The 23,949-nt window shown below is 47.1% G+C and overlaps 1 protein-coding gene and 1 non-coding gene across 2 annotated transcripts in view; both read left to right on the top strand.

Moving 5' to 3' along the window:
- The window catches only part of LOC126108673 (sodium/potassium/calcium exchanger 3), a 690,465-nt gene that overhangs the window by 299,512 nt on the left and 367,004 nt on the right, over positions 1 to 23,949 (top strand). The window lies entirely within an intron of this gene.
- Positions 355 to 429, top strand: Trnal-caa (transfer RNA leucine (anticodon CAA)). Its single transcript has one exon. It is a non-coding gene; the product is annotated as a tRNA-Leu (tRNA).

The raw sequence follows: 23,949 nt of genomic DNA on the forward strand, positions 1-23,949 counted from the left end.
AGCTTATTTTGCGTAAGTACCTGATATTATGCACATAAGCGGATTTCCTCTTTTTAGAGAAGCATATAACATTCGACAAACATTCTTGTGGAATCGCTAGAAAACTAAAGCTGCGTGCGGAATTTCTATATTGTCTTCCACTCCTGTGGAAGAGATAGGCTACAAGAATTCAGTGACAAGAAAGAGTATTCACTGAACAACAATTATTCTGTCATGGCTAAGCCATGCCACCGCAATATCCTTTCTTTCAGGAGTGCTAGATGTGCAAGGTTCGCAGGAGAGCTTCTGTAAAGCTTGGAAGGTAGGAGACGAGGTACTGGCAGAAGTAGAGCTGTCATTACCGGGCGTGAGTCGTGCTTCGGTAGCTCAGTTGGTAGAGCACTTGCCCGCAAAAGGCAAAGGTCCCGAGTTCGAGTCTCGGTCGGGCACACAGTTTTAATCTGGCAGGAAGTTTCATATCAGCGCACACTCCGCTGCAGAGTGAAAATCTGATTCTGGAATTATTCTGTCGTTTGTAAAGAACTGTCAACATGTTTCAACTTGACCAGATGCAAAAACAATAACCGTTGCTTTTGTTATCAGGAATTTCTGAGGAACTGCGTTACTGCACTACCGCATGTGTTCCGCTAGTACTACAGCTCGTTGAATTGTCATAATCAATGTGTAAACGGGAAAAACTGTAACTGTCAGCTCCACTTCACACAGCGCGTAAGGACTCAGCTTTCTGCCCCGAGTCACGTGACTTAGATGTTCGTTCCAAGCCCCAAGTCCGCAACTCGCGGTCTAGTGAATAGCGTTGCTTGCCCCTGGGTCTCGCGGTCCCGGGTTCGATTCCCGGCCAGGTCGGGGATTTTCTCCACCCGGGGACTGGGTGCCCGTGTTGTGCTCAACATCTCATCATCATTGGCATAGTGGCGAGACTAGAAATGGGGAGACTGGAACTTGTGTGGGCCCTGATGACCACGATATTGAGCGTTTCCAGTGTGCGTTCACCGCGATGTCGCCAAACACGGTTGCGACCATCATGATGCTGTAAACAGAACCTGGATTCGTATGAAAAAATGACGTTTTGCCATTCGTGCACCCAGGTTCGTCGTCGAGTACACCATCGCAGGTGCTCCTGTCTGTGATGCAGCGTCAAGGGTAACCGCAGCCACGATCTCTGAGCTGATAGTCCGTGCTGCTGCAAACGTCGTCGAACTGTTCGTGCAGATGGTTGTCGTCTTGCAAACGTCCCCATCTGTTGAGTCAGGGATCGAGACGTGGCTGCACGATCCGTTACAGCCGTGCGGATAAGATGCCTGTCATCTCGACTGCTAGTGATACGAGGCCGTTGGGATCCAGCTCAGCGTTCCGTATTACCCTCTTGAACCCACCGATTCCATATTCTGCTAACAGTCATTGAATCTCGACCAACGCGAGAAGCAATGTCGCGATACGATAAACCGCAATCGCGATAGGCTACAATCCGACGTTTATCAAAGTCGGAGCCGGCCGTGGTAGCGGAGCGGTTCTAGGCGCTACAGTCTGGAACCGCGCGACCGCTACGGTCGCAGGTTCGAATCCTGCCTCGGGCATGGATGTGTGTGATGTCCTTAGGTTAGTTCGGTTTAAGTAGTTCTAAGTTCTAGGGGACTGATGACCTCAGAAGTTAAGTCCCATGGTGCTCAGAGCCATTTGAACCATCAAAGTCTGAAACGTGATGGTACGCATTTCTCCTCCTTACACGAGGCATCACAAGAACGTTTCACCAGGCAACGCCGGTCAACTGCTGTCTGTGTATGAGAAATCGTCATGTGAGCACGTTGTAGGTATCGCCCACGGCGCCAACCTTTTGTGAATGCTCTGAAAAGCTGATCATTTGCATATCACGGCATCTTCTTCCTGTCGGTTAAATTTCGCGTCTGTAGCACTTCATCCTCTTGGTGTAGCAATTTTAATGGCCAGTAGTGTAGATTTCGGGTAGAAACTAGCCATTGTCACTGAACTGTGGATGAAACCCGACCAACAGGCATTACATGCATTGATCAAAAAATGATAGTGCATCGAGAATGGCTAGTTTCTAGCTGAAATCTAGATATGCCAATGAAATTTAAAAACGACAACTGATAGCTGAAATCTATTACTTACAAGTCGGTGCGTGCAACTGCCTTCTGAATGGAAGGTAACGTGATGAAGCGTCAGCGAGCAAACCATTCAACGAGACATCAACGATATGAGCTTTCGGAGCGGAAGGCCCGCTCGTGTACCGTTGATGACTGCACGTCACAGAGTCTTACGCCTCGCCTGGGCCCGTCAACACCGACATTGCAACGTTGACGGCAGGAGACATGTTGCCTGGTCGGACGAGTCTCGTTTCATATCGCATCGAGCGGATGGACGTATGAGGATATTCAGGCATCCTCATGAATCTATGGTTCCTGCATGTCAGCAGGGGACTGTTCAAGCTGGTGGAGGCTCTGTAATGGTGTGGGGCGTGTGCAGTTGGGGTGATATGGGGACCCCACATACGTCTAGATACGACTCTGACAGGTGACACGTACGTGAGCATCCTCTCTGATCACCTGCATCCATTCGTGTCCATTGTGCATTCGACGGACTTGGGCGATTCCAGCAGGACAATGCGACACCCCACACGTCCGGAATGGCTCCAGACAAACTCTTCTGAGTTTATACACTTCCGCTGGCCAGCAAACTCCCCAGACATGACGATTACTGAGCATACCTGGAATGTCCAGAATGAGATTTTCACTCTGCAGCGGAGTGTGCGCTGATACGAAACTTCCTGGCAGATTAAGACTGTGTGCCCGACCGAGACTCGAACTCGGGACCTTTGCCTTTCGCGGGCAAGTGCTCTACCATCTGAGCTACCGAAGCACGACTCACGCCCGGTACTCACAGCTTTACTTCTGCCAGTACCTCGTCTCCTACCTTCCAAACTTTACAGAAGCTCTCCTGCGAAGGAGTGCTAGTTCTGCAAGGTCCGCAGGAGAGCTTGTAACCTCCCCGCAGAAATAGTAAAAAGTCAATGATTGTAGAAAATGTGCCAAATGTTGTCTTCCCACAAAAGTGAATAATAAAAAAATGAGTCAAGCGTAACCTCCTTGCAAAATTTAAAGAATAAGAATGGCCCAAATGTAAACTCCCCACGTTAACGAATGAAGATTGATCACAAACAAACAACAATATTAATTAAATAATGAACCATCAGCTGAATGTAACATCTGAACAGCAATAATTAAACCTGACAAATTTTATAGGCGCAGCAGCGCTGACCTACGGCCCTGTGAAATAATTAAACCAAAATTCTTACCTCAGTAAAACTGCATCTATATCTGCTCTTATTTTTCGGCATAGCTTCGTGCAATGCTGGCTTATGTTTAATTTTGATCCTTGGAGGGAATGCATAGGAAATATTATTTAGCTTGAAATGAAACTTTTTCTTTAAATGAGTTACTTTATAAAAAGTTATTATTGGGGCATTTTTTTAACAAATTAATTACAATTAACATACGTTATTAGCTGAGCGCAAAGCTGGTTCATTACCTTCTACAATAATACACATCGTCCACCACAGTCCTGACCAGATTCGGAAGAACAGCACGCCGTCGACGCATGCCGACGCCCGCTCAGTACAACCGTCCACTCGCTACATGCAACTGCTCCAGACTGACTACTACTGCAGACAGAGTGCAACTCGCAACTGTTCTCGCCGACTCACTACTCGCTACTACCGTCGTCTCGCGATAAATAACTCTCTGGTCAGAGATTCTGTCATGCCTCGCCATCGCTGGTAATGAATACATATGGAACGTACGCGTTTCAAGCTTCTGTAAAGTTTGGAAGGTAGGAGACGAGGTACTGGCAGAAGTAAAGCTGTGAGGACGGGGCGTGAGTCGTGCTTCGGTAGCTCAGATGGCAGAGCACTTGCCCGCGAAAGGCAAAGGCCCCCAGTTCGAGTCTCGGTCGGGCACACAGTCTTAATCTGCCAGGGAGTTTCATATCAGCGCACACTCCGCTGCAGAGTGAAAATCTCATTCTGGAATCATCCCCCAGGCTGTGGCTAAGCCATGTCTCCGCTATATCCTTTCTTTCAGGAGTGCTAGTCCTGCAAGTTTCGCAGGAGAGCTTCTGTAAAGTTTGGAAGGTAGGAGACGAGGTACCGGCAGAAGTAAAGCTGTGAGCACCGGGCGTGAGTCGTGCTTCGGTAGCTCAGATGGTAGAGCACTTGCGCGCGAAAGGCAAAGGTCCCGAGTTCGAGTCTCGGTCGGGCACACTGTCTTAATCTGCCAGGAAGTTTCGTATCTGGAATGTCTTTGCGATGTGCTGTTCAGAAGGGATCTCCACTCCCTCGTACTCTTACGGATTTACGGACAGTCCTGCAGGATTCATGGTGTAGGCATTAGCCGAGTCCATGCCACGTGGAGTTGCGTGCTCGCGTGGGGCCTACACGATATTGGGCAGGTGTATAGTTTCTTTGGCTCTTCAGTGTATGTGTGCTGCTTGCATCGTTCTACAGCTACATCCTTCATCTACATGATTACTCTGCAATTCACACTTAAGTGCCTGGCAGAGGGTTCATCGAACCATTTTCATACTACTTCTCTACCATTCCACTCTCGAATGGGCCGTGGGAAAAAGGAACACCTAAATCTTTCCGTTTGAGTTCTGATTTCTCTTGTTTTATTACGGTGATCATTTCTCCCTACGTAGGTGGGTGTCAACAAAATATTTTCGCATTCGGAAGAACAAGATGGTGACTGAAATTTCGTAAATAGATCTTTCTTCAGAAACAGAGATGCATGTTGTCTGAAAATACTGTTGTTTGAATTGTAAAGCTAACGTAAGTTTAGTATTGTCCGTATTACAACATACAATTCAAACTGTTGAGGAGACAAATTAGGCGTTAGAATGGCGATGTCAACAGAACGTGAGACACGGTAACAGCTGTGTTTAACTTGTATACAGCGAAGTACCATAGCAATAGAGACGTGGCAGCTATGTTCAGAGACGTTCGTAAAAAATAAAAGCAGAACTGCAGCTATTTAACAGACTTCAGCAACTATGTACAGAAGTTACATGCTATGTCGTATGCTCACACAGAGTTATTGAACTGTTATTGAACTATATGAAAAAAATAATAAATTAGTTGCAAACTATGGCGTGCACACAGTTTGTTCACCATGTAGAAGCCACTGCAGATATTCGGAGTTTGGTTATGACATGGTCGATACGCCTGACATTATTGGCGATGTGGCACAGACGAATAGCTAAATTCTGTGGTGTCACCGCCAGACACCACACTTGCTAGGTGGTAGCGTTTAAATCGGCCGCGGTCCATTAGTATACGACGGACCCGCGTGTCGCCACTGTCAGTAATTGCAGACCGAGCGCCGCCACACGGCAGGTCTAGAGAGACGTACTAGCACTCGTCCCCAGTTGTACAGCCGACGTTGCTAGCCATGGTTCACTGACAATTACGCTCTCATTTGCCGAGACGATAGTTAGCATAGCCTTCAGCTACAATTGCTACGACCTAGCAAGGCGCCGTATTCCATTCATATTGCGAGTCTATTATTGTATCATCAAGAGAGATGTTCTACAAATGTGGATTAAAGTTAAGTATTCCAGAAGCTACGTACTTTTCTTCATAGCATTCATTACGTATCCTGTTTCAGACCTCACGCCAGCCCGCTTGATTTTAACGCGCGCATTTCGGCCTTCTCTAGCTATACAACAAATTCAGTATGACTGAATGGCTGTTTTGAGCTCAGTTTTGGGATCATTGCTGTACACCCCCGTCTTCAACATAGCCACACATGTGTTCAGATCCGGACAATATGGCGGCCAATGGAGGCCGATGCCAGTCTCCTGTGGGCACCCCGGAGCCAGAATGCGGTCCCCAAACTGCTCCTGCAGGACATCACACACTCTCCAGCTTCGAACGGGTTGAGCTCCGTCTTGCACGAACCACTGAAAGGTGGCTACACTGAGCCACAGCGCCAAAAATCGCGCCAGAGAGTATTGTTCCGCCGCCTCCACTGGCAGTGATTATTGAGACGCAGCGACAGGCAGTGCTGGCCGAGAAGTTGTGGTGGACACTGCTTGTAGCTGAAGTTAGAGTGAGATGCGGTAGTGGAGAGTGTTGTTCCATGTTTATGCAGTTATTTGATGGGAGAGATAGCAGATGTTGTTCCAATGGAGATATTGTAATGATCTGAGTGCTTTTCGTCAATATAAATTAAGGTAACTAACTACTGTTTTTTATTTTCTTATTACTTCGCGTACCGTTCGGTAGTCACCATGCCACCGAGGATTATCGAACCGATTATTCCGTGACTGTACACAACACAGTCACCCGTTGAGGGTGAAAAGACTTCTCGATCGCGAAATGCGGAACCTCAGTCCCCCATAAGGGCAAATTTTGCTTATTGACGACCCCTTCCAGATCAAAGTAGGCTTTGTCGCTAAGCGAAACCATACTAGTTCCCATGGATCTCGCGGCCAACCGCGCAGTTTGAGCCTCCTAACGAAAATCGTTCAGAAGTTGTGAGGATTTGATTTGATGATCATTAATTGTCGCCGGCCGCGGTGGTCTCGCGGTTCTAGGCGCGCAGTCCAGAACCGTGCGACTGCTACGGTCGCAGGATCGAATCCTGCCTCGGGCATGGATGTGTGTGATGTCCTTAGGTTAGTTAGATTTAAGTAGTTCTAAGTTCTAGGGGACTGATGACCACAGCTGTTAAGTCCCATAGTGCTCAGAGCCATTTGAAGCATTAATTCTCACCCTAAAATACCGTTTATTTCTAAATAACAGCCAGGAGGGTAACTACGTAGTATAAAAATGTTCCTTAGGTTACACATCAGTTTATACAGCGTGAGTCACTTATTGCCACCGAGAATAACTCAAAAAGTATGATATGAGGTTCATTCAAGTTCTAAGGCCTCCGATTTTTTTTTTCTCCGGACTGGAAAGAGATAGAAACATGCGCGTTGTTTTAAAATGAGGCTGCGTTCATTGTCAATACGTCCCAGAGATGGCAGCACTGTACGGCAGATCGAATTTTACCGCCAGCGGCGAGAATGAGAACTGTTTTAAATACTTAAAATGGCGACGTTTTCCTTACTTGAACACCGTGCAATCATTCGTTTTCTCAATTTGCGTGGTGTGAAACCAATTGAAATTCATCGACAGTTGAAGGAGACATGTGGTGATGGAGTTATGGATGTGTCGAAAGTGCGTTCGTGGGTGCGACAGTTTAATGAAGGCAGAACATCGTGTGACAACAAACCGAAACAACCTCGGGCTCGCACAAGCCGGTCTGACAACATGATCGAGAAAGTGGAGAGAATTGTTTTGGGGGATCGCCGAATCACTGTCGAACAGATCGCCTCCAGAGTTGGCATTTCTGTGGGTTCTGTGCACACAATCCTGCATGACGACCTGAAAATGCGAAAAGTATCATCCAGGTGGGTGCCACAAATGCTGACGGACGACCACACGGCTGCCCGTGTGGCACGTTCCCGAGCAATGTTGACGCGCAACGACAGCATGAATGGGACTTTCTTTTCGTCGGTTGTGACAATGGATGAGATGTGGATGCCATTTTTCAATCCAGAAACAAAGCGCCAGTCAGCTCAATGGAAGCACACAGATTCACCGCCACCAAAAAAATTTCGGGTAACCGCCAGTGCTGAAAAAATGATGGTGTCCATGTTCTGGGACAGCGAGGGCGTAATCCTTACCCATTGCGTTCCACAGGGCACTACGGTAACAGGTACATCCTGCGAAAATGTTTTGAAGAACAACTTCCTTCCTGCAATGCAACAAAAACGTCCGGGAAGGGCTGCGCGTGTGCTGTTTCACCGAGACAACGCACCCGCACATCGAGCTAACGTTACGCAACAGTTTCTTCGTGATAACAACTTTGAAGTGATTCCTCGTGCTCCCTACTCAACTCACCTGGCTCCTAGTGACTTTTGGCTTTTGCCAGCAATGAAAGACACTCTCCGTGGCCGCACATTCACCAGCCGTGCTGCTATTGCCTCAGCGATTTTCCAGTGGTCAAAACAGACTCCTAAAGAAGCCTTCGCCGCTGCCATGGAATCGTGGCGTCAGCGTTGTGAAAAATGTGTGCGGCTGCAGAGCGATTACGTCGAGAAGTAACGCCAGTTTCATCGATTTCGGGTGAGTAGTTAATTAGAAAAAAAAAATCGGAGGCCTTAGAACTTGAATGCACCTGGTAGGAACTGCAAAGTTTGTGGGACAAGAGTTGCATGCGACAACGGGGGCCATAATATGTTTTTGGTTGCTAGGTGGGGTCGCTTCAGAGACATGAGGATCAACTTTGTTTTTAGAAATGGGATGCAATAGTTTGATACTTATTTTCTGATAGCAACTATCGAGACGAATCCAGTGTTGTGTAACAGTAAGGTCTTTGAAGGTCAAAGGTGGCATGAACGTCCATTTCCAGAAGGTATTCAAAGTCATGACCATTGACATCAATGTAATACTGAAATCTTCTTATCATGGATTGGGTGGTATTCCTTATCACATACGCACTTACCGAAGCACATGCTGTGACAGTTCTCTCTCACATATCTTCAGGTATAGTTGGAACGTCTTTCTAAACAGAGCCTTTTACGAATACCCACAAAAAAAAAAAAAAAATCAGACCCGTCAAGTCTGGCGAACGAGCCGGCCACGACACATTTCCTTCGCGTCCAATCCAACGATTTGGGAATTATCTCTGCAAGTCATTTCTAGCCGTCAGCGAAAAATGTGCCGGACACCCATCGTGTTGATACCACATTCCGTTCCTTGTTCCTAGAGGTATTTCTTCCAATAACAGACCTAATGTTTCTTGCAGATATGTGGTGCACTTCCTACCACTAAGATTTCCTTCGCTCAAATAGCGGCCTATAATTCTGTCCTCCAGAATCCCACACCATGCATTCACCGAACATGGTTTTCCGTGTGCAATTTTCCGCAGCCAACATCGATTTTCAGTTGCCCAATAATGCACATAATGCAAATTAATATTTCCATGGTTCGTGAATGTAGACTCGTCAGTATATAAAATCAAATTAATAACTGTGTCATTCCTCTGAATCTGAAGTTGAGCCCATCGGCAGAATTCAATGCGACTCATGAAATCCGCACCAGTTAATTCTTGGTGGAGACTGATATGGTAAGGATGACATTTACGGCGATGCAGAATACGAACAACACGATTCTGGCTCCTGCCAGATTCCCTTGCGATGTGAGACAAACTAACACAAGGATCTCGAATCACAGCGGCAACAGTACCAATTTCCGTTTGCTCGTTAATAACTTTCCTTTGCTAGATATGTTTTCGATGCATTAAAGATCCAGTTGTTCTCAGTTTATCATACAGATATTTAAATGTACGACGTGTAGGGTGGGTATGTTGAGGATATCTCTCAGCATATGAGTCTGTAGCTCTCACTGAATTTCGTTGGGATTCTCCGTAAACGAGAAGCGCATATCGACTTGTTCTTCGAAGGCATACATCATTCACATTCGCTTGATTCGACTGCACTAGTCTTACCGTTCCTATTGGTGTTGTATTTGCGAAACCGTGTTTACATGTCAATGGCACGTTAGATGGATGCACATCATTGGATTCGTCTCGATAGCCACCATCAGAAATTAACTACCAACCTATAGCATCCCACTTAAAAAAAAAAAAAATGTTGACCTTCATATCTCTGAAGCGACCCCACCTAGCAACAAAAAATCAACGCCATATTATGGTCCCCGTTGTCCCGTGCAACATTTCTGCCAGAAACTTTTAAGCTACTATCATACTTTCAGAGTTATTCTAGATGGCAGTAGTTAGTGACTCACCCTGTATATTCGGATTCTGTTTGTAGACGGTTCGCCACTTCCGGTTTCCAGGGAAATCTACTAAGACTCTGATCTTACACGTAAAGAAAGCACTCGTCAATAGGTAACGCCGGATAGGTATGCAACACGCCTAATGTAGAGGTAACACTGGTACGACCTTCACTGACCAAAACTCCTAGGAAACCAGTCGTAGTCTATGCTTACCTATGCTAGTTTCTAGTAGTTTTACAACTCCACACATAACCAAATCTTTATTAATAACTACACTCTTGGAAATGGAAAAAAGAACACATTGACACCGGTGTGTCAGACCCACCATACTTGCTCCGGACACTGCGAGAGGGCTGTACAAGCAATGATCACACGCACGGCACAGCGGACACACCAGGAACCGCGGTGTTGACCGTCGAATGGCGCTAGCTGCGCAGCATTTGTGCACCGCCGCCGTCAGTGTCAGCCAGTTTGCCGTGGCATACGGAGCTCCATCGCAGTCTTTAACACTGGTAGCATGCCGCGACAGCGTGGACGTGAACCGTATGTGCAGTTGACGGACTTTGAGCGAGGGCGTATAGCGGGCATGCGGGAGGCCGGGTGGACGTACCGCCGAATTGCTCGACACGTGGGGCGTGAGGTCTCCACAGTACATCGATGTTGTCGCCAGTGGTCGGCGGATGGTGCACGTGCCCGTCGACCTGGGACCGGACCGCAGCGACGCACGGATGCACGCCAAGACCGTAGGATCCTACGCAGTGCCGTAGGGGACCGCACCGCCACTTCCCAGCAAATTAGGGACACTGTTGCTCCTGGGGTATCGGCGAGGACCATTCGCAACCGTCTCCATGAAGCTGGGCTACGGTCCCGCACACCGTTAGGCCGTCTTCCGCTCACGCCCCAACATCGTGCAGCCCACCTCCAGTGGTGTCGCGACAGGCGTGAATGGAGGGACGAATGGAGACGTGTCGTCTTCAGCGATGAGAGTCGCTTCTGACTCGGTGCCAATGATGGTCGTATGCGTGTTTGGCGCCGTGCAGGTGAGCGCCACAATCAGGACTGCATACGACCGAGGCACACAGGGCCAACACCCGGCATCATGGTGTGGGGAGCGATCTCCTACACTGGCCGTACACCACTGGTGATCGTCGAGGGGACACTGAATAGTGCACGGTACATCCAAACCGTCATCGAACCCATCGTTCTACCATTCCTAGACCGGCAAGGGAACTTGCTGTTCCAACAGGACAATGCACGTCCGCATGTATCCCGTGCCACCCAACGTGCTCTAGAAGGTGTAAGTCAACTACCCTGGCCAGCAAGATCTCCGGATGTGTCCCCCATTGAGCATGTTTGGGACTGGATGAAGCGTCGTCTCACGCGGTCTGCACGTCCAGCACGAACGCTGGTCCAACTGAGGCGCCAGGTGGAAATGGCATGGCAAGCCGTTCCACAGGACTACATCCAGCATCTCTACGATCGTCTCCATGGGAGAATAGCAGCCTGCATTGCTGCGAAAGGTGGATATACACTGTACTAGTGCCGACATTGTGCATGCTCTGTTGCCTGTGTCTATGTGCCTGTGGTTCTGTCAGTGTGATCATGTGATGTATCTGACCCCAGGAATGTTTCAATAAAGTTTCCCCTTCCTGGGACAATGAATTCATGGTGTTCTTATTTCAATTTCCAGGAGTGTACATTGCAAAAAAAATTTTGGGGCCACGGGACGGCTGACAATGGAATTTTCATCATTCACTGGCTGAGTGTATTTCACATTTCTTTGTCATCGAAAGGGTCCTGTAGCCACCTTTCATTAGTCCGGTAGCCCATTTTCATTACTATTTCTCTTTCCTTCCTCGTTTCTGTTTTCTCATAATTATCATAGTGGTGTGATTGAATGAATGTGGTCGTGTGTCACGTTGCTAGACGGTGGCGTAGTCTGCTGCAGAGAGTCTGCGATAGTCGTACAGATTCAGCAGCAGTTGTACAGAATAGCCAACTCTCGTAGTGGTCAAGTAGGCAAAGAGGTTTGCGCTAATTGTGAGAAATCCACCTGCGTTAGGTTGGTGGCGGAAATGGCATCTTTGGGTTTTCCGGGCCACGCGGACCATGGAAGAGGCTGGAGAAGAAACAGAGAGGCATTTTCTGCCGCCGGTACGGGAAGCGTCCACAGCTGTGCTCCAGTCGAAGAAGGCCGAGTTAGACTGACCGCGTGGCGCGTCGTTACTTGGCGAGGCGGGAGCTGTTAGCTTTTGGTCTCGCTTTTCAATTCTGAAAGATTGCTTTGCCTTGTCGCAGCAAGGAATGCAAAACTTTGGCAGATTTTTCTTTCAGTAAATTTCTATAGCAGACTTGGATCCGCCGGAAGAGCGCCACACAAAGGTGTCGATAAGAAGCGAGCACTCGCTTCTGTATGAATGTCTGTTTGCCTTCAGCTGTGCCTGTATAAGCTTTCATTTTTCTAAGTATTAATAGCTTTGCCTTCTCGTAGATTTGCCTTGCTTTATGCATCTTTCGTTCGTGGGGACCCGACCACGTGGTTGAACATTAGAGTTTTGTTGCGCTACCGTCATCACTAACTGCCCGGTCTCCATGCTTGTTTTAAAGAACTCTAACCGCTCATGATTGTGTGATGTGATATTGTTGCAACTTGGACACGATACCTACGAAGTGCGTGTCCACAAACCACGTGGGCACGCGGGTGTACTGCGCAACGTGTACCGCTTTACGAATTATTGCGACCAGGCAACAGCAGAACACAGCATGTCGTTATCAATGGAGAGACGTCTACAGACGTTAAAGTAACCTCTGGCGTGCCACAGGGGAGTGTTATGGGACCATTGCTTTTCACAATATACACTCCTGGTAATTGAAATAAGAACACCGTGAATTCATTGTCCCAGGAAGGGGAAACTTTATTGACACATTCCTGGGGTCAGATACATCACATGATCACACTGACAGAACCACAGGCACATAGACACAGGCAACAGAGCATGCACAATGTCGGCACTAGTACAGTGTATATCCACCTTTCGCAGCAATGCAGGCTGCTATTCTCCCATGGAGACGATCGTAGAGATGCTGGATGTAGTCCTGTGGAACGGCTTGCCATGCCATTTCCACCTGGCGCCTCAGTTGGACCAGCGTTCGTGCTGGACGTGCAGACCGCGTGAGACGACGCTTCATCCAGTCCCAAACATGCTCAATGGGGGACAGATCCGGAGATCTTTCTGGCCAGGGTAGTTGACTTACACCTTCTAGAGCACGTTGGGTGGCACGGGATACATGCGGACGTGCATTGTCCTGTTGGAACAGCAAGTTCCCTTGCCGGTCTAGGGATGGTAGAACGATGGGTTCGATGACGGTTTGGATGTACCGTGCACTATTCAGTGTCCCCTCGACGATCACCAGTGGTGTACGGCCAGTGTAGGAGATCGCTCCCCACACGCATACGACCATCATTGGCACCAAGGCAGAAGCGACTCTCATCGCTGAAGACGACACGTCTCCATTCGTCCCTCCATTCACGCCTGTCGCGACACCACTGGAGGCGGGCTGCACGGTGTTGGGACGTGAGCGGAAGACGGCCTCACGGTGTGCGGGACCGTAGCCCAGCTTCATGGAGACGGTTGCGAATGGTCCTCGCCGATACCCCAGGAGCAACAGTGTCCCTAATTTGCTGGGAAGTGGCGGTGCGGTCCCCTACGGCACTGCGTAGGATCCTACGGTCTTGGCGTGCATCCGTGCGTCGCTGCGGTCCGGTCCCAGGTCGACGGGCACGTGCACCTTCCGCCGACCACTGGCGACAACATCGATGTACTGTGGAGACCTCACGCCCCACGTGTTGAGCAATTCGGCGGTACGTCCACCCGGCCTCCCGCATGCCCACTATACGCCCTCGCGCAAAGTCCGTCAACTGCACATACGGTTCACGTCCACGCTGTCGCGGCATGCTACCAGTGTTAAAGACTGCGATGGAGCTCCGTATGCCACGGCAAACTGGCTGACACTGACGGCGGCGGTGCACAAATGCTGCGCAGCTAGCGCCATTCGACGGCCAACACCGCGGTTCCTGGTGTGTCCGCTGTGCCGTGCGTGTGATCATTGCTTGTACAGCCCTCTCGCAGTGTCCGGAGCAAGTATGGTGGGTCTGACACACCGGTGTCAATGTGTTCTTTTTTCCATTTCCAGGAGTGTATATAAATGACCTAGTAGATAGTGTCGGAAGTTCCATGCGGCTTTTCGTGGATGATGCTGTAGTATACAGACAACTTGCAGCATTTGAAAATTGTAGCGAAATGCAGGAAGATCTGCAGCGGATAGGCACTTGGTTCAAGGAGTGGCAACTGACCCCTAACACAGACAAATGTAATGTATTGCGAATACATAGAAAGAAGGATCCTTTATTGTATGATTATATGATAGCGGAACAAACACTCGTAGCAGTTACTTCTTAAAATATCTGGGAGTATGCGTGCGGAACGATTTGAAGTGGAATGTTCATATAAAATTAATTGTTGGTAAGGCGGGTACCAGGTTGAGATTCATTGGGAGAGTCCTTAGAAAATGTAGTCCATCAACAAAGGAGGTGGCTTACAAAACACTCGTTCGACCTATACTTGAGTATTGCTCATCAATGTGGGATCCGTAGCAGATCGGCTTGACGGAGGAGATAGAGAGGATCCAAAGAAGAGCGGCACGTTTCGTCACAGGGTTATTTGGTAAGCGTGACAGCGTTACGGAGAGATTTAGCAAACTCGAGTGGCAGACTCTGCAAGAGAGGCGCTCTGCATCGCGGTGTAGCTTGCTGTCCAGGTTTCGAGAGGGTGCGTTTCTGGATGAGGTATCGAATATATAGCTTCCCCCTACTTATACCTCCCGAGGAGATCACGAATGTAAAATTAGAGAGATTCGAGCGCGCACGGAGGCTTTCGGACAGTCGCTCTTCCCGCGAACCATACGCGACTGGAACAGGAAAGGGAGGTAATGACAGTGGCACGTAAAGTGCCCTCCGCCACACACCGTTGGGTGGCTTGCGGAGTATAAATGTAGATGTAGATGTAGTGGTATGAATGATTCACACCAGTGATTTTAGGAGTAGATTATAACGGTGAATGTATCGATGCTTTTCCTTAATGTCTTAGGAATAAATGATTTTATCCACAATTTTCTCTTGTTTTCCGAGGTTACGTTTTTGCACCTAAGCCGCTCACCTCGTAGCTTTCTCGATAGCATATCCAACGCGTTTCCTTACGCACAGGTCCAGTGATTAGTTTCCTTTTTTTATTTTAAAACAAGTGCTTTAGATTAAGTCTTATTTTCAGGTGTGTTCTGGGAGCGGGTCTTATGCAGTGTTCATGCATTTTCTATTTTATTTTTAATGTTTGACTGTCGTGAACAGTGCGCGGGCAATACTATTAATTACATTGTATCCGCTATGAGCGACATCACAACGTATGCATTTTTGTGAGTTTTTGGTCTGTGATCCAATTAATTTACTTTCCGACTCGACCAAACCTTCGATTAGTTGTATGGTTAGAGTCCGTGGCGACCCTAATCTTCTCACGTTAACTTCCCAAGCAATAAGTATTTACATTCCCAATAATAACGTAATAACCCGTAGAAACAGGTTAGTTACATCATTCCTTCCCATTAGTATAATGACTTAAGTGACACGCTGTCGAAATACTCCGTTTGCACTCTTTACAGGCGAACACATATCGCCCGCATCTCGTGGTCGTGCGGTAGCGTTCTCGCTTCCCACGCCCGGGTTCCCGGGTTCGATTCCCGGCGGGGTCAGGGATTTTCTCTGCCTCGTGATGGCTGGGTGTTGTGTGCTGTCCTTAGGTTAGTTAGGTTTAAGTAGTTCTAAGTTCTAGGGGACTTACGACCACAGCAGTTGAGTCCCATAGTGCTCAGAGCCATTTGAACCATTTGAGAACATGTCGCTTGTGTTGCTCTGTCACAGTCCACCTGGCCAGAATGACACTTACCAAGACACATTGCCCAGAGCCTGCTACTTTGCTAGGCGCTTCGGTCTAGAGCCGCGCGACCGCTACGGTCGCAGGTTCGAATCCTGCCTCGGGAATGGAAGGGTGTGATGTCCTTAGGTTAGTTAGGTTTAAGTAGTTCTAAGTTCTAGGGTACTGATGACCTCAGAAGTTAAGTCTCATAGTGCTCAGAGCCATTTGAACTTTTTTTTTGTTAAGTCCCATAGCGCTCAGAGCCATTTGAGATTGGAATCAGGGAGAATTATTGTGAAGGTGGTTCGATGAAGTCTCTGTCGGGCACTTAAGAGTGATTTGGAGAGTATCGATGTAGACGTTGATTCTGCAAGCGGCTACGAATATCTGCGATGCTGTAGTTTTCCACCAAAACAAACCCAGTGACAGCTCCGTGCTTGGAACACACCTCCATTGCAGAAGCCGTATTTAAGATTACGTATAGCGAGCGCCGCCACCTATCAGAACTTCATGAAGCTATAGGGGCTGAAGCAGGAATGTTCCGCCCCAACAAATTCCGTATTTTTTCAACCGAAATTAGCCGAGAAAAAAAGGTTGCATTACTTGTTGGACACCCCTCGTAGTTCATCTCCGAAAAAAGTGGCTTACAAAACTCTCCTTCGAGCGATTCTCCAGTTCTGCCCATCACTCTCGGACACTTACCAGGTAGGATTAACAGTGTTTGGGGAAGGAGATCCAAAGAAGAGTGGAGCGTTTCGTAACGTGATCCTTACGGGGATGCTCGTGAAAGACCAGACCTTGCAAGAGAGGCGGTGTCGCCCACGGAGAGGTTCACGTACCAATACTCAAGAAGAGATGAGCGTGGGATTTACCTCTGCCACGTACATCTAGCGAGACGACCACGACGAAGAAATGACAGCTCAAATGTTTACTAATAGTCGTTCGACCCACATAACAAATGAAATAAGGAAGCTGCGAATAACATTCTTATCAGAAGTAGCCTCCACCACACACTGTGAGGTGGCTTGCTAGTTACATACACTATTGGCCATTAAAATTGCTACACCAAGAAGAAATGCAGATGATAAACGAGTATTCATTGGACAAATATATTATACTAGAAGTGACATGTGAATACATTTTCACGCAATTTGGGTGCATAGATCCTGAGAAATCAGTACCCAGAACAACCACCTCTGGCCGTAATAACGGCCTCGATACACCTGGGCATTGAGTCAAACAGAGCTCGGATGGCGTGTACAGGTACAGCTGCCTGTTGTAACGGAACATATAAAAGGCTTTACTGTACCGAAGTATGCGATACCCTCCAAATTCAACCAGTTTAACGAGTATTTATGATTATAGAAAAGTTATTGTGTATGTTAACAATGATTGCATAACATGTCTCCATAAACAGTCAACCCATTAAAATTATACTGAATAACTGACCCACACAAAAGTTAATATCACTTGATCACTGATACAGCAAATGTCATCACGTAAAAACACTAAGTTCATCTTAAATAATTAATATGAAGTACGAAAAATAGTGGCCAACTTACGTATTTTGGATCTCCTTAAATAAAAATCACCCAGTGAAACCTATTTGTTCACTAGGAGCGTTTTCACTCAGTTTTCGCGTAAGCAATCCTGTTTTAGACGAAAACCAATGTAATTCTTAATAATTCAGGTTATTTACTTATTTATGCAAATTAGAGGAGTCAATTGACAAACTTCTAAAAAACGGCCTTTTTGTAACAAAGAATTATTCTGTCAAGTCAACAAATCTGTCTGTCATTTTAATAAAATGTTAAATTATGTCACTCGATGCAAATTAATAACTTTTCTGCACAAATTATGATAACAGATGTACATGTGACTTGTAAACTATATCTCTTTTTAGTAGTTCTTTGACAATGTTATAAATACAAGCAGCAAGAACGATCGAGAAGCAGTTGGAATGTCACTTTGGTAAAGTGTGTTTGTGTGTTATTGTTTGAGGTGGATAAACAATGCAAAGAACATGTAACGGAAGTACTACTTTGTGTTGAGTCATGGTCTTTGGTGGACAGTGGAATTAAGATGGCCACCAGAGTAATAAATATTTGAAGTTTACATATTTGTTGGTTTCGCTCGTTCTTTATCATCAAAAGCACATAAAAAACACGGGACCTCATGTTTTTTAACCCTAGACAACCAGATGTAGAGCCAGCATCAGCATCGAGAGACAGCAGCGATCCAGCAAGTAGCAGCGATTACCACAACACAATGCATTTTAATGGCGCCAACCTAACATCAAGTGCTAACAAGCTCCGTAAATGGGAGTGAAATAGTGCGATTATAGCAATTAGCAATATCTACGACCAGGCGACCATTACACCCTCTGCGATTTTTACCCTCCACGCTGCCCTCCAATGCTAAATTGGTGATCCCTTTGCGGCGGCGCGGTTCCTTCCGTCCCTTTACGACGGACCTGTACCTACCTGTGAACATTGCCTCAGCATAGCATCAGTAGGGAAGCCGAGCGAAACCTACTGTACTTCGACGCGAGCCAGGCTGCAATTAAAGTCACTAATCTACGTTTCGGGAGAAACACGAAATGATAGGTTGGAAATTTTGTCCTCAATTAATATACTCTGACACTTAGGTGAACAAGTGTATAGCTACAAAAATACTGATTGTTTTTTTTTGATTGATAATGCTCGCCAAATATTAAGTCTGTCGGTACCAAATGCTGTCACAGTTTTTAGCCACCGACCTGCTCAATACGCCACGCGGAATATATGTCTTTTGTCGTCACAAAATACACTTAAAGATTCCGAAATTTCTACACGCCCATTGGAATAATTATGCCGTCACTTTACCACACTTTTGATGTATGAAACACTGCTAGATGGGGCAACTTAATCGTTTCCATCGGAACTACTACTGCACACGTCCGATCTCTTTCATGGCTAGGCTTCGAATCCTCCTCTAGAATACTCCAAGTCTCCTCTACCAGCAGAGAAAGGCGCGCGAAGAATATTGCTCAACCATTGGTCAGTTTACTCAACAGCCAATAGCAAAACAACACTCTCCCGCGCCAGTCCGCGCTTTTCATCCATAACCAATCGCAAAATAGTAAACCTAACGACTGCGCTTTTTACCGACGTAATTATCTAATATTCTCAAGTTTTGTTTATGCATAAAGTTATTTACTGTTGTTATTTATACCTGAATTAACTTTCTCTTTACCATAAATTTACAAATCTGTTCTACAAAAATTCCCTTTGGCCATATCCACACTTCTTCGAAATGTTCCCACACTAAATCCCACTACACAATTCGTTAAACAATTATCTTCGTATTAACCTTAAAACCACACCCACGCATCATTCATACTGCTAAAACACATCTATAACATTTTACATACACAAAAAGAAATAATAACACTTTATGAAAATACTAGAACAGTTTATGAAAAACACTATTACTTTAGTGCATTCTAGTGGGCACAATCGAAACTAAAATCACAGTCCCCCTATCCAATATTGCCCTCTATCGGCTGATACGTAAACTACGTGCGCATCCAGTCTCGCGTCACCATCTGCCACTGTCCAGCCGTGAGACACATCTCCCACTTAACCGCCTTCAAGGCAGCATCGGTATACTGCGCTACGCCTCACCTCGATGCATCAGAACATGTCCTACCAACCGGTCCCTTCTTCTTATCAAGTTATGCCACAAACTCCTCTTCTCCCCAATTCTATTCAATACCTCCTCATTGGTTACATGATCTACCCATCTAATCTTCAGCATTCTTCTCTAGCACCACATTTCGAAAGCTTCTACTCTCTTCTTGTGCAAACTATTTATCGTCCATGTTTCACTTCCATACATGGCTACACTACATACAAATACTTTCAGAAACGACTTCCTGACACTTAAATCTATACTCGATGTTAACAAATTTCTCTTCTTCAGAAACGCTTTCCTTGCCATTGCCAGTCTACATTTTATATCTTCTCTACTTCGACCATCATCAGTTATTTCGCTCCCCAAATAGCATAAAACTCCTTTACTACGTTAAGTGTCTCATTTCCTAATCTAATTCCCTCGGCATCACCCGACTTAATTCGGCTACATTCCATTATCCTCGTTTTGCTTTTGTTAATGTTTATCTTATATCCTCCTTTCAAAGCAAATTCGGTTACGTTCCATTATCTTCGTTTTGCTTTTGTTGATGTTTATCTTATATCCTCCTTTCAAAGCAATAACATAGTTAGGTTCACATCTAGTGATGGGGAGCTCATGAATGAGTCGTTCAAATGAACGCTTCACTCCAGTGAAGTTTGAACTAACCACTCAATTTCAATGAACTGGTACTTCAAAGTCTTCACAGATAGCACACTCCACACTTTTTTCTAGTTCACTCACTCTCTTCCCCTCTCCCTCTCCCATTACATCGGCGCTACGTCACTCATCCTCCCTTCACTTCAGTCCTCCCTCTACTCAAGGTCCGTAAAAAAAAATACCTCTACTGCCTGTCGACGAATGGCGCGGTGGTTGTGGCGAACGATAGGTTTACGAGGGATTGGGGAAGTTAGGGGCGAGGCGAAAGCAGCGTCAGCTGTTTCCTGCAGTGCTGACATCATTACCCGTGACTACTTGTGCAGTTAAACTTCGCGTCTACCGTTGGCAGCGCTTGCAGACAAATGAATATTAAAGATACAAATGAAGAGGCTGGCTGTGTGAGCACGCACAGCCGACATGAAAATGAAAGGTTTGTTAATAACACTGAAAGAGGGATTTTACCTCAAATCGTACCAATGACTACAGGTGACAGTTTACGTTTTGAATCTGGAGGCTTACTATTCTCAACAAAAATAAAATCTACAGGAAAACTTCTGAATAATTACTTAACGTGGGTATATAGCTTTGTGACAGTGGTAAACATACTCATTCTGTTTTGGATTAAATTTTAAAAGGTACATAAAATTGGACTGCATTTCGTTGGTAGCCCTAGTTTTCAGTCCATTTATACAACAAATAATGTTTCATTTGGCAGATAAAGACTTTTTTGGGCACTTCATGAGAAAATGTCGAGCAAGATCAAATGTAATACCTTCTTTATACGTGACAGGCTTCTCTGTTTATCTTTCCTTTGTCCCCTTCGACCATGCTCTATTTAATCACTGTCAGACGCTGTAAGAGCGTGAAACGCTGCGTGCACGTTACTGCATAGTTCGGCCATCTGTTGGTAAAATTATGAAGTATTACGAAGCTTTATTGCACGAGCGAGCGTAGCCGCGGCTGAGAGGCAACTTCGCTATGCTTCCGTACTTCCTCTTCCATGAGCTGTTGCAACCGCGCCGAAAATTCAAGATCGTTTGACTTTGTCATCGGGTGTCAGGGCTTGTAGCAATTGTAAACGGTAAGGCTTCTTCTGCTTTAGCCTTTTCCGTAAGATTTTCCAAACCGTCGGCTGTGGTACGTTTAGCTCCCTGCTTGCTTAATTCGTAGACTTCCGCGGGCTACGCGTGAAACTTGCCCGCACGCGTTCAACCGTTCTTCGCTCACTGCAGGCCGACCCGTTGATTTCCAATGACAGAGGCATCCAGAAGCTTTAAACTGCGCATACCATCGCCGAATGGAGTTGGTGGACCTTTGTTGAACATCGTCCTGAAGTGTCGTTGCACTGTTATGGCTGACTGATGTGAGTACGTTTCAAGCACGACATGCGCTTTCTCGGCTCCTGTCGCCATTTTGTCTCACTGCGCTGTGGCAGCAGAAGCCTGAGCCACAGCTGAGCAGCAACTAGACAACTTCGCGATGAACTACCGCGTTTGAACACTTCACGGCAAATACTCAAATTTTAAAATCCAATAAAGCCATTACGGCCCTTCAAAAATTGTGAATGCACTAGGAAAATGTACTTGAATTTCGTACCTATCGATCGGAGTGCGTTACCGTGAATTAATATTGGTGGAAAGTTACACTGGTTGAACGGGTACGGATTTATTACGAGACCGCCGATCGCTGCTTGCGTTCCCGAGAAAATGATACACTTGTCCACTACAACTGTCAAAAATGTTCCACAGTGTCATAACCAAGGTAATCTTATCTGCGCTTGTAAATCGAATTTTCTGAGAACTTTCTAGTTCACTTCTACGTGTGGCGCCGCGCAGCGGTCGCAGATCGAAGTACTTGGCCGTGAGCTCAGCAGCGCTGAAGCGATCGCTTGGTGTGGCAGGTCCAGCCAGGCCCTTATGTAACGGCCGGACGAGAGGTATTTGGCAAACGCCGAACTCTAGTTGTTACCGTATTTCCTTCCGTGAGAAGGTAATGTTGAGTCGTCTTCATAGCTATATTGAGCCGCGCGGTCTACGGCGTCTTGTCACGGTCCACGCGGCATCCCCCGTCGGACGTTCGATTCCTCCCTCGAGCGTGGGTGTGTGTGTGTGTGTGTGTCAGGCCCCCACAACCGCACGAGTGGTCGACTGTGAAGAGCGGACAAATTGAATAGCTGGGCGGCGGCCATTAGAGTGGTAAACTGACGCGTGGAGTTCGAATGTTTATACATCGCTTTTGGTTATAAAATGCCTTCCCTTGAGTTAGGTCACAAACATAATGCCTCCTTTAAATGCGTTACTACAATATACTTTTTAATTTATGAACAAACAGCAACTAGTCCCTGTTCATGAATTTATCTTACGTACTACATGGAATCTGCCGTAGCTAAAAGTTATGGACTGGACCCCTAGCATTTTTCGTAGTTCATTTACGGTAGAAGTACGCAAAATGCATCAAATTACTCGAAGATTTGCCCACTATATTAATAGATATTTTCTGACTCTACCTTGCTTTAGATTTTATGACGAGAAGTGCGTTATATACCGCATAGTGCTTTGGCAACTCACGACCAAATTATCAAGTTTCAACCTAACCTAGACCATCAAAACACTACCGATCAGCCAACTTTCTTCAAAATGATCAGAACATATAAAATGGTATTCTGTCGGTCGGAAATGTTGCCTCCTGACAGCGTGTAACCATTTTTGTAACAGCTGTGGTTTTGAGAGCCGGCCGAAGTGGCCGCGCGGTTCTGGCGCTGCAGCCTGGAACCGCGAGACCGCTACGGTCGCAGGTTCGAATCCTGCCTCGGGCATGGCTATTTGTGATGTCCTTAGGTTAGTTAGGTTTAACTACACTCCTGGAAATGGAAAAAAGAACACATTGACACCGGTGTGTCAGACCCACCATACTTGCTCCGGACACTGCGAGAGGGCTGTACAAGCAATGATCACACGCACGGCACAGCGGACACACCAGGAACCGCGGTGTTGGCCGTCGAATGGCGCTAGCTGCGCAGCATTTGTGCACCGCCGCCGTCAGTGTCAGCCAGTTTGCCGTGGCATACGGAGCTCCATCGCAGTCTTTAACACTGGTAGCATGCCGCGACAGCGTGGACGTGAACCGTATGTGCAGTTGACGGACTTTGAGCGAGGGCGTATAGTGGGCATGCGGGAGGCCGGGTGGACGTACCGCCGAATTGCTCAACACGTGGGGCGTGAGGTCTCCACAGTACATCGATGTTGTCGCCAGTGGTCGGCGGAAGGTGCACGTGCCCGTCGACCTGGGACCGGACCGCAGCGACGCACGGATGCACGCCGAGACCGTAGGATCCTACGCAGTGCCGTAGGGGACCGCACCGCCACTTCCCAGCAAATTAGGGACACTGTTGCTCCTGGGGTATCGGCGAGGACCATTCGCAACCGTCTCCATGAAGCTGGGCTACGGTCCCGCACACCGTTAGGCCGTCTTCCGCTCACGCCCCAACATCGTGCAGCCCGCCTCCAATGGTGTCGCGACAGGCGTGAATGGAGGGACGAATGGAGACGTGTCGTCTTCAGCGATAAGAGTCGCTTCTGCCTCGGTGCCAATGATGGTCGTATGCGTGTTTGGCGCCGTGCAGGTGAGCGCCTCAATCAGGACTGCATACGACCGAGGCACACAGGGCCAACACCCGGCATCATGGTGTGGGGAGCGATCTCCTAAACTGGCCGTACACCACTGGTGATCGTCGAGGGGACACTGAATAGTGCACGGTACATCCAAACCGTCATCGAACCCATCGTTCTA

Source organism: Schistocerca cancellata, chromosome 11 (genome assembly GCF_023864275.1).
Source record: "Schistocerca cancellata isolate TAMUIC-IGC-003103 chromosome 11, iqSchCanc2.1, whole genome shotgun sequence".
Taxonomy (NCBI): domain Eukaryota; kingdom Metazoa; phylum Arthropoda; class Insecta; order Orthoptera; family Acrididae; genus Schistocerca; species Schistocerca cancellata.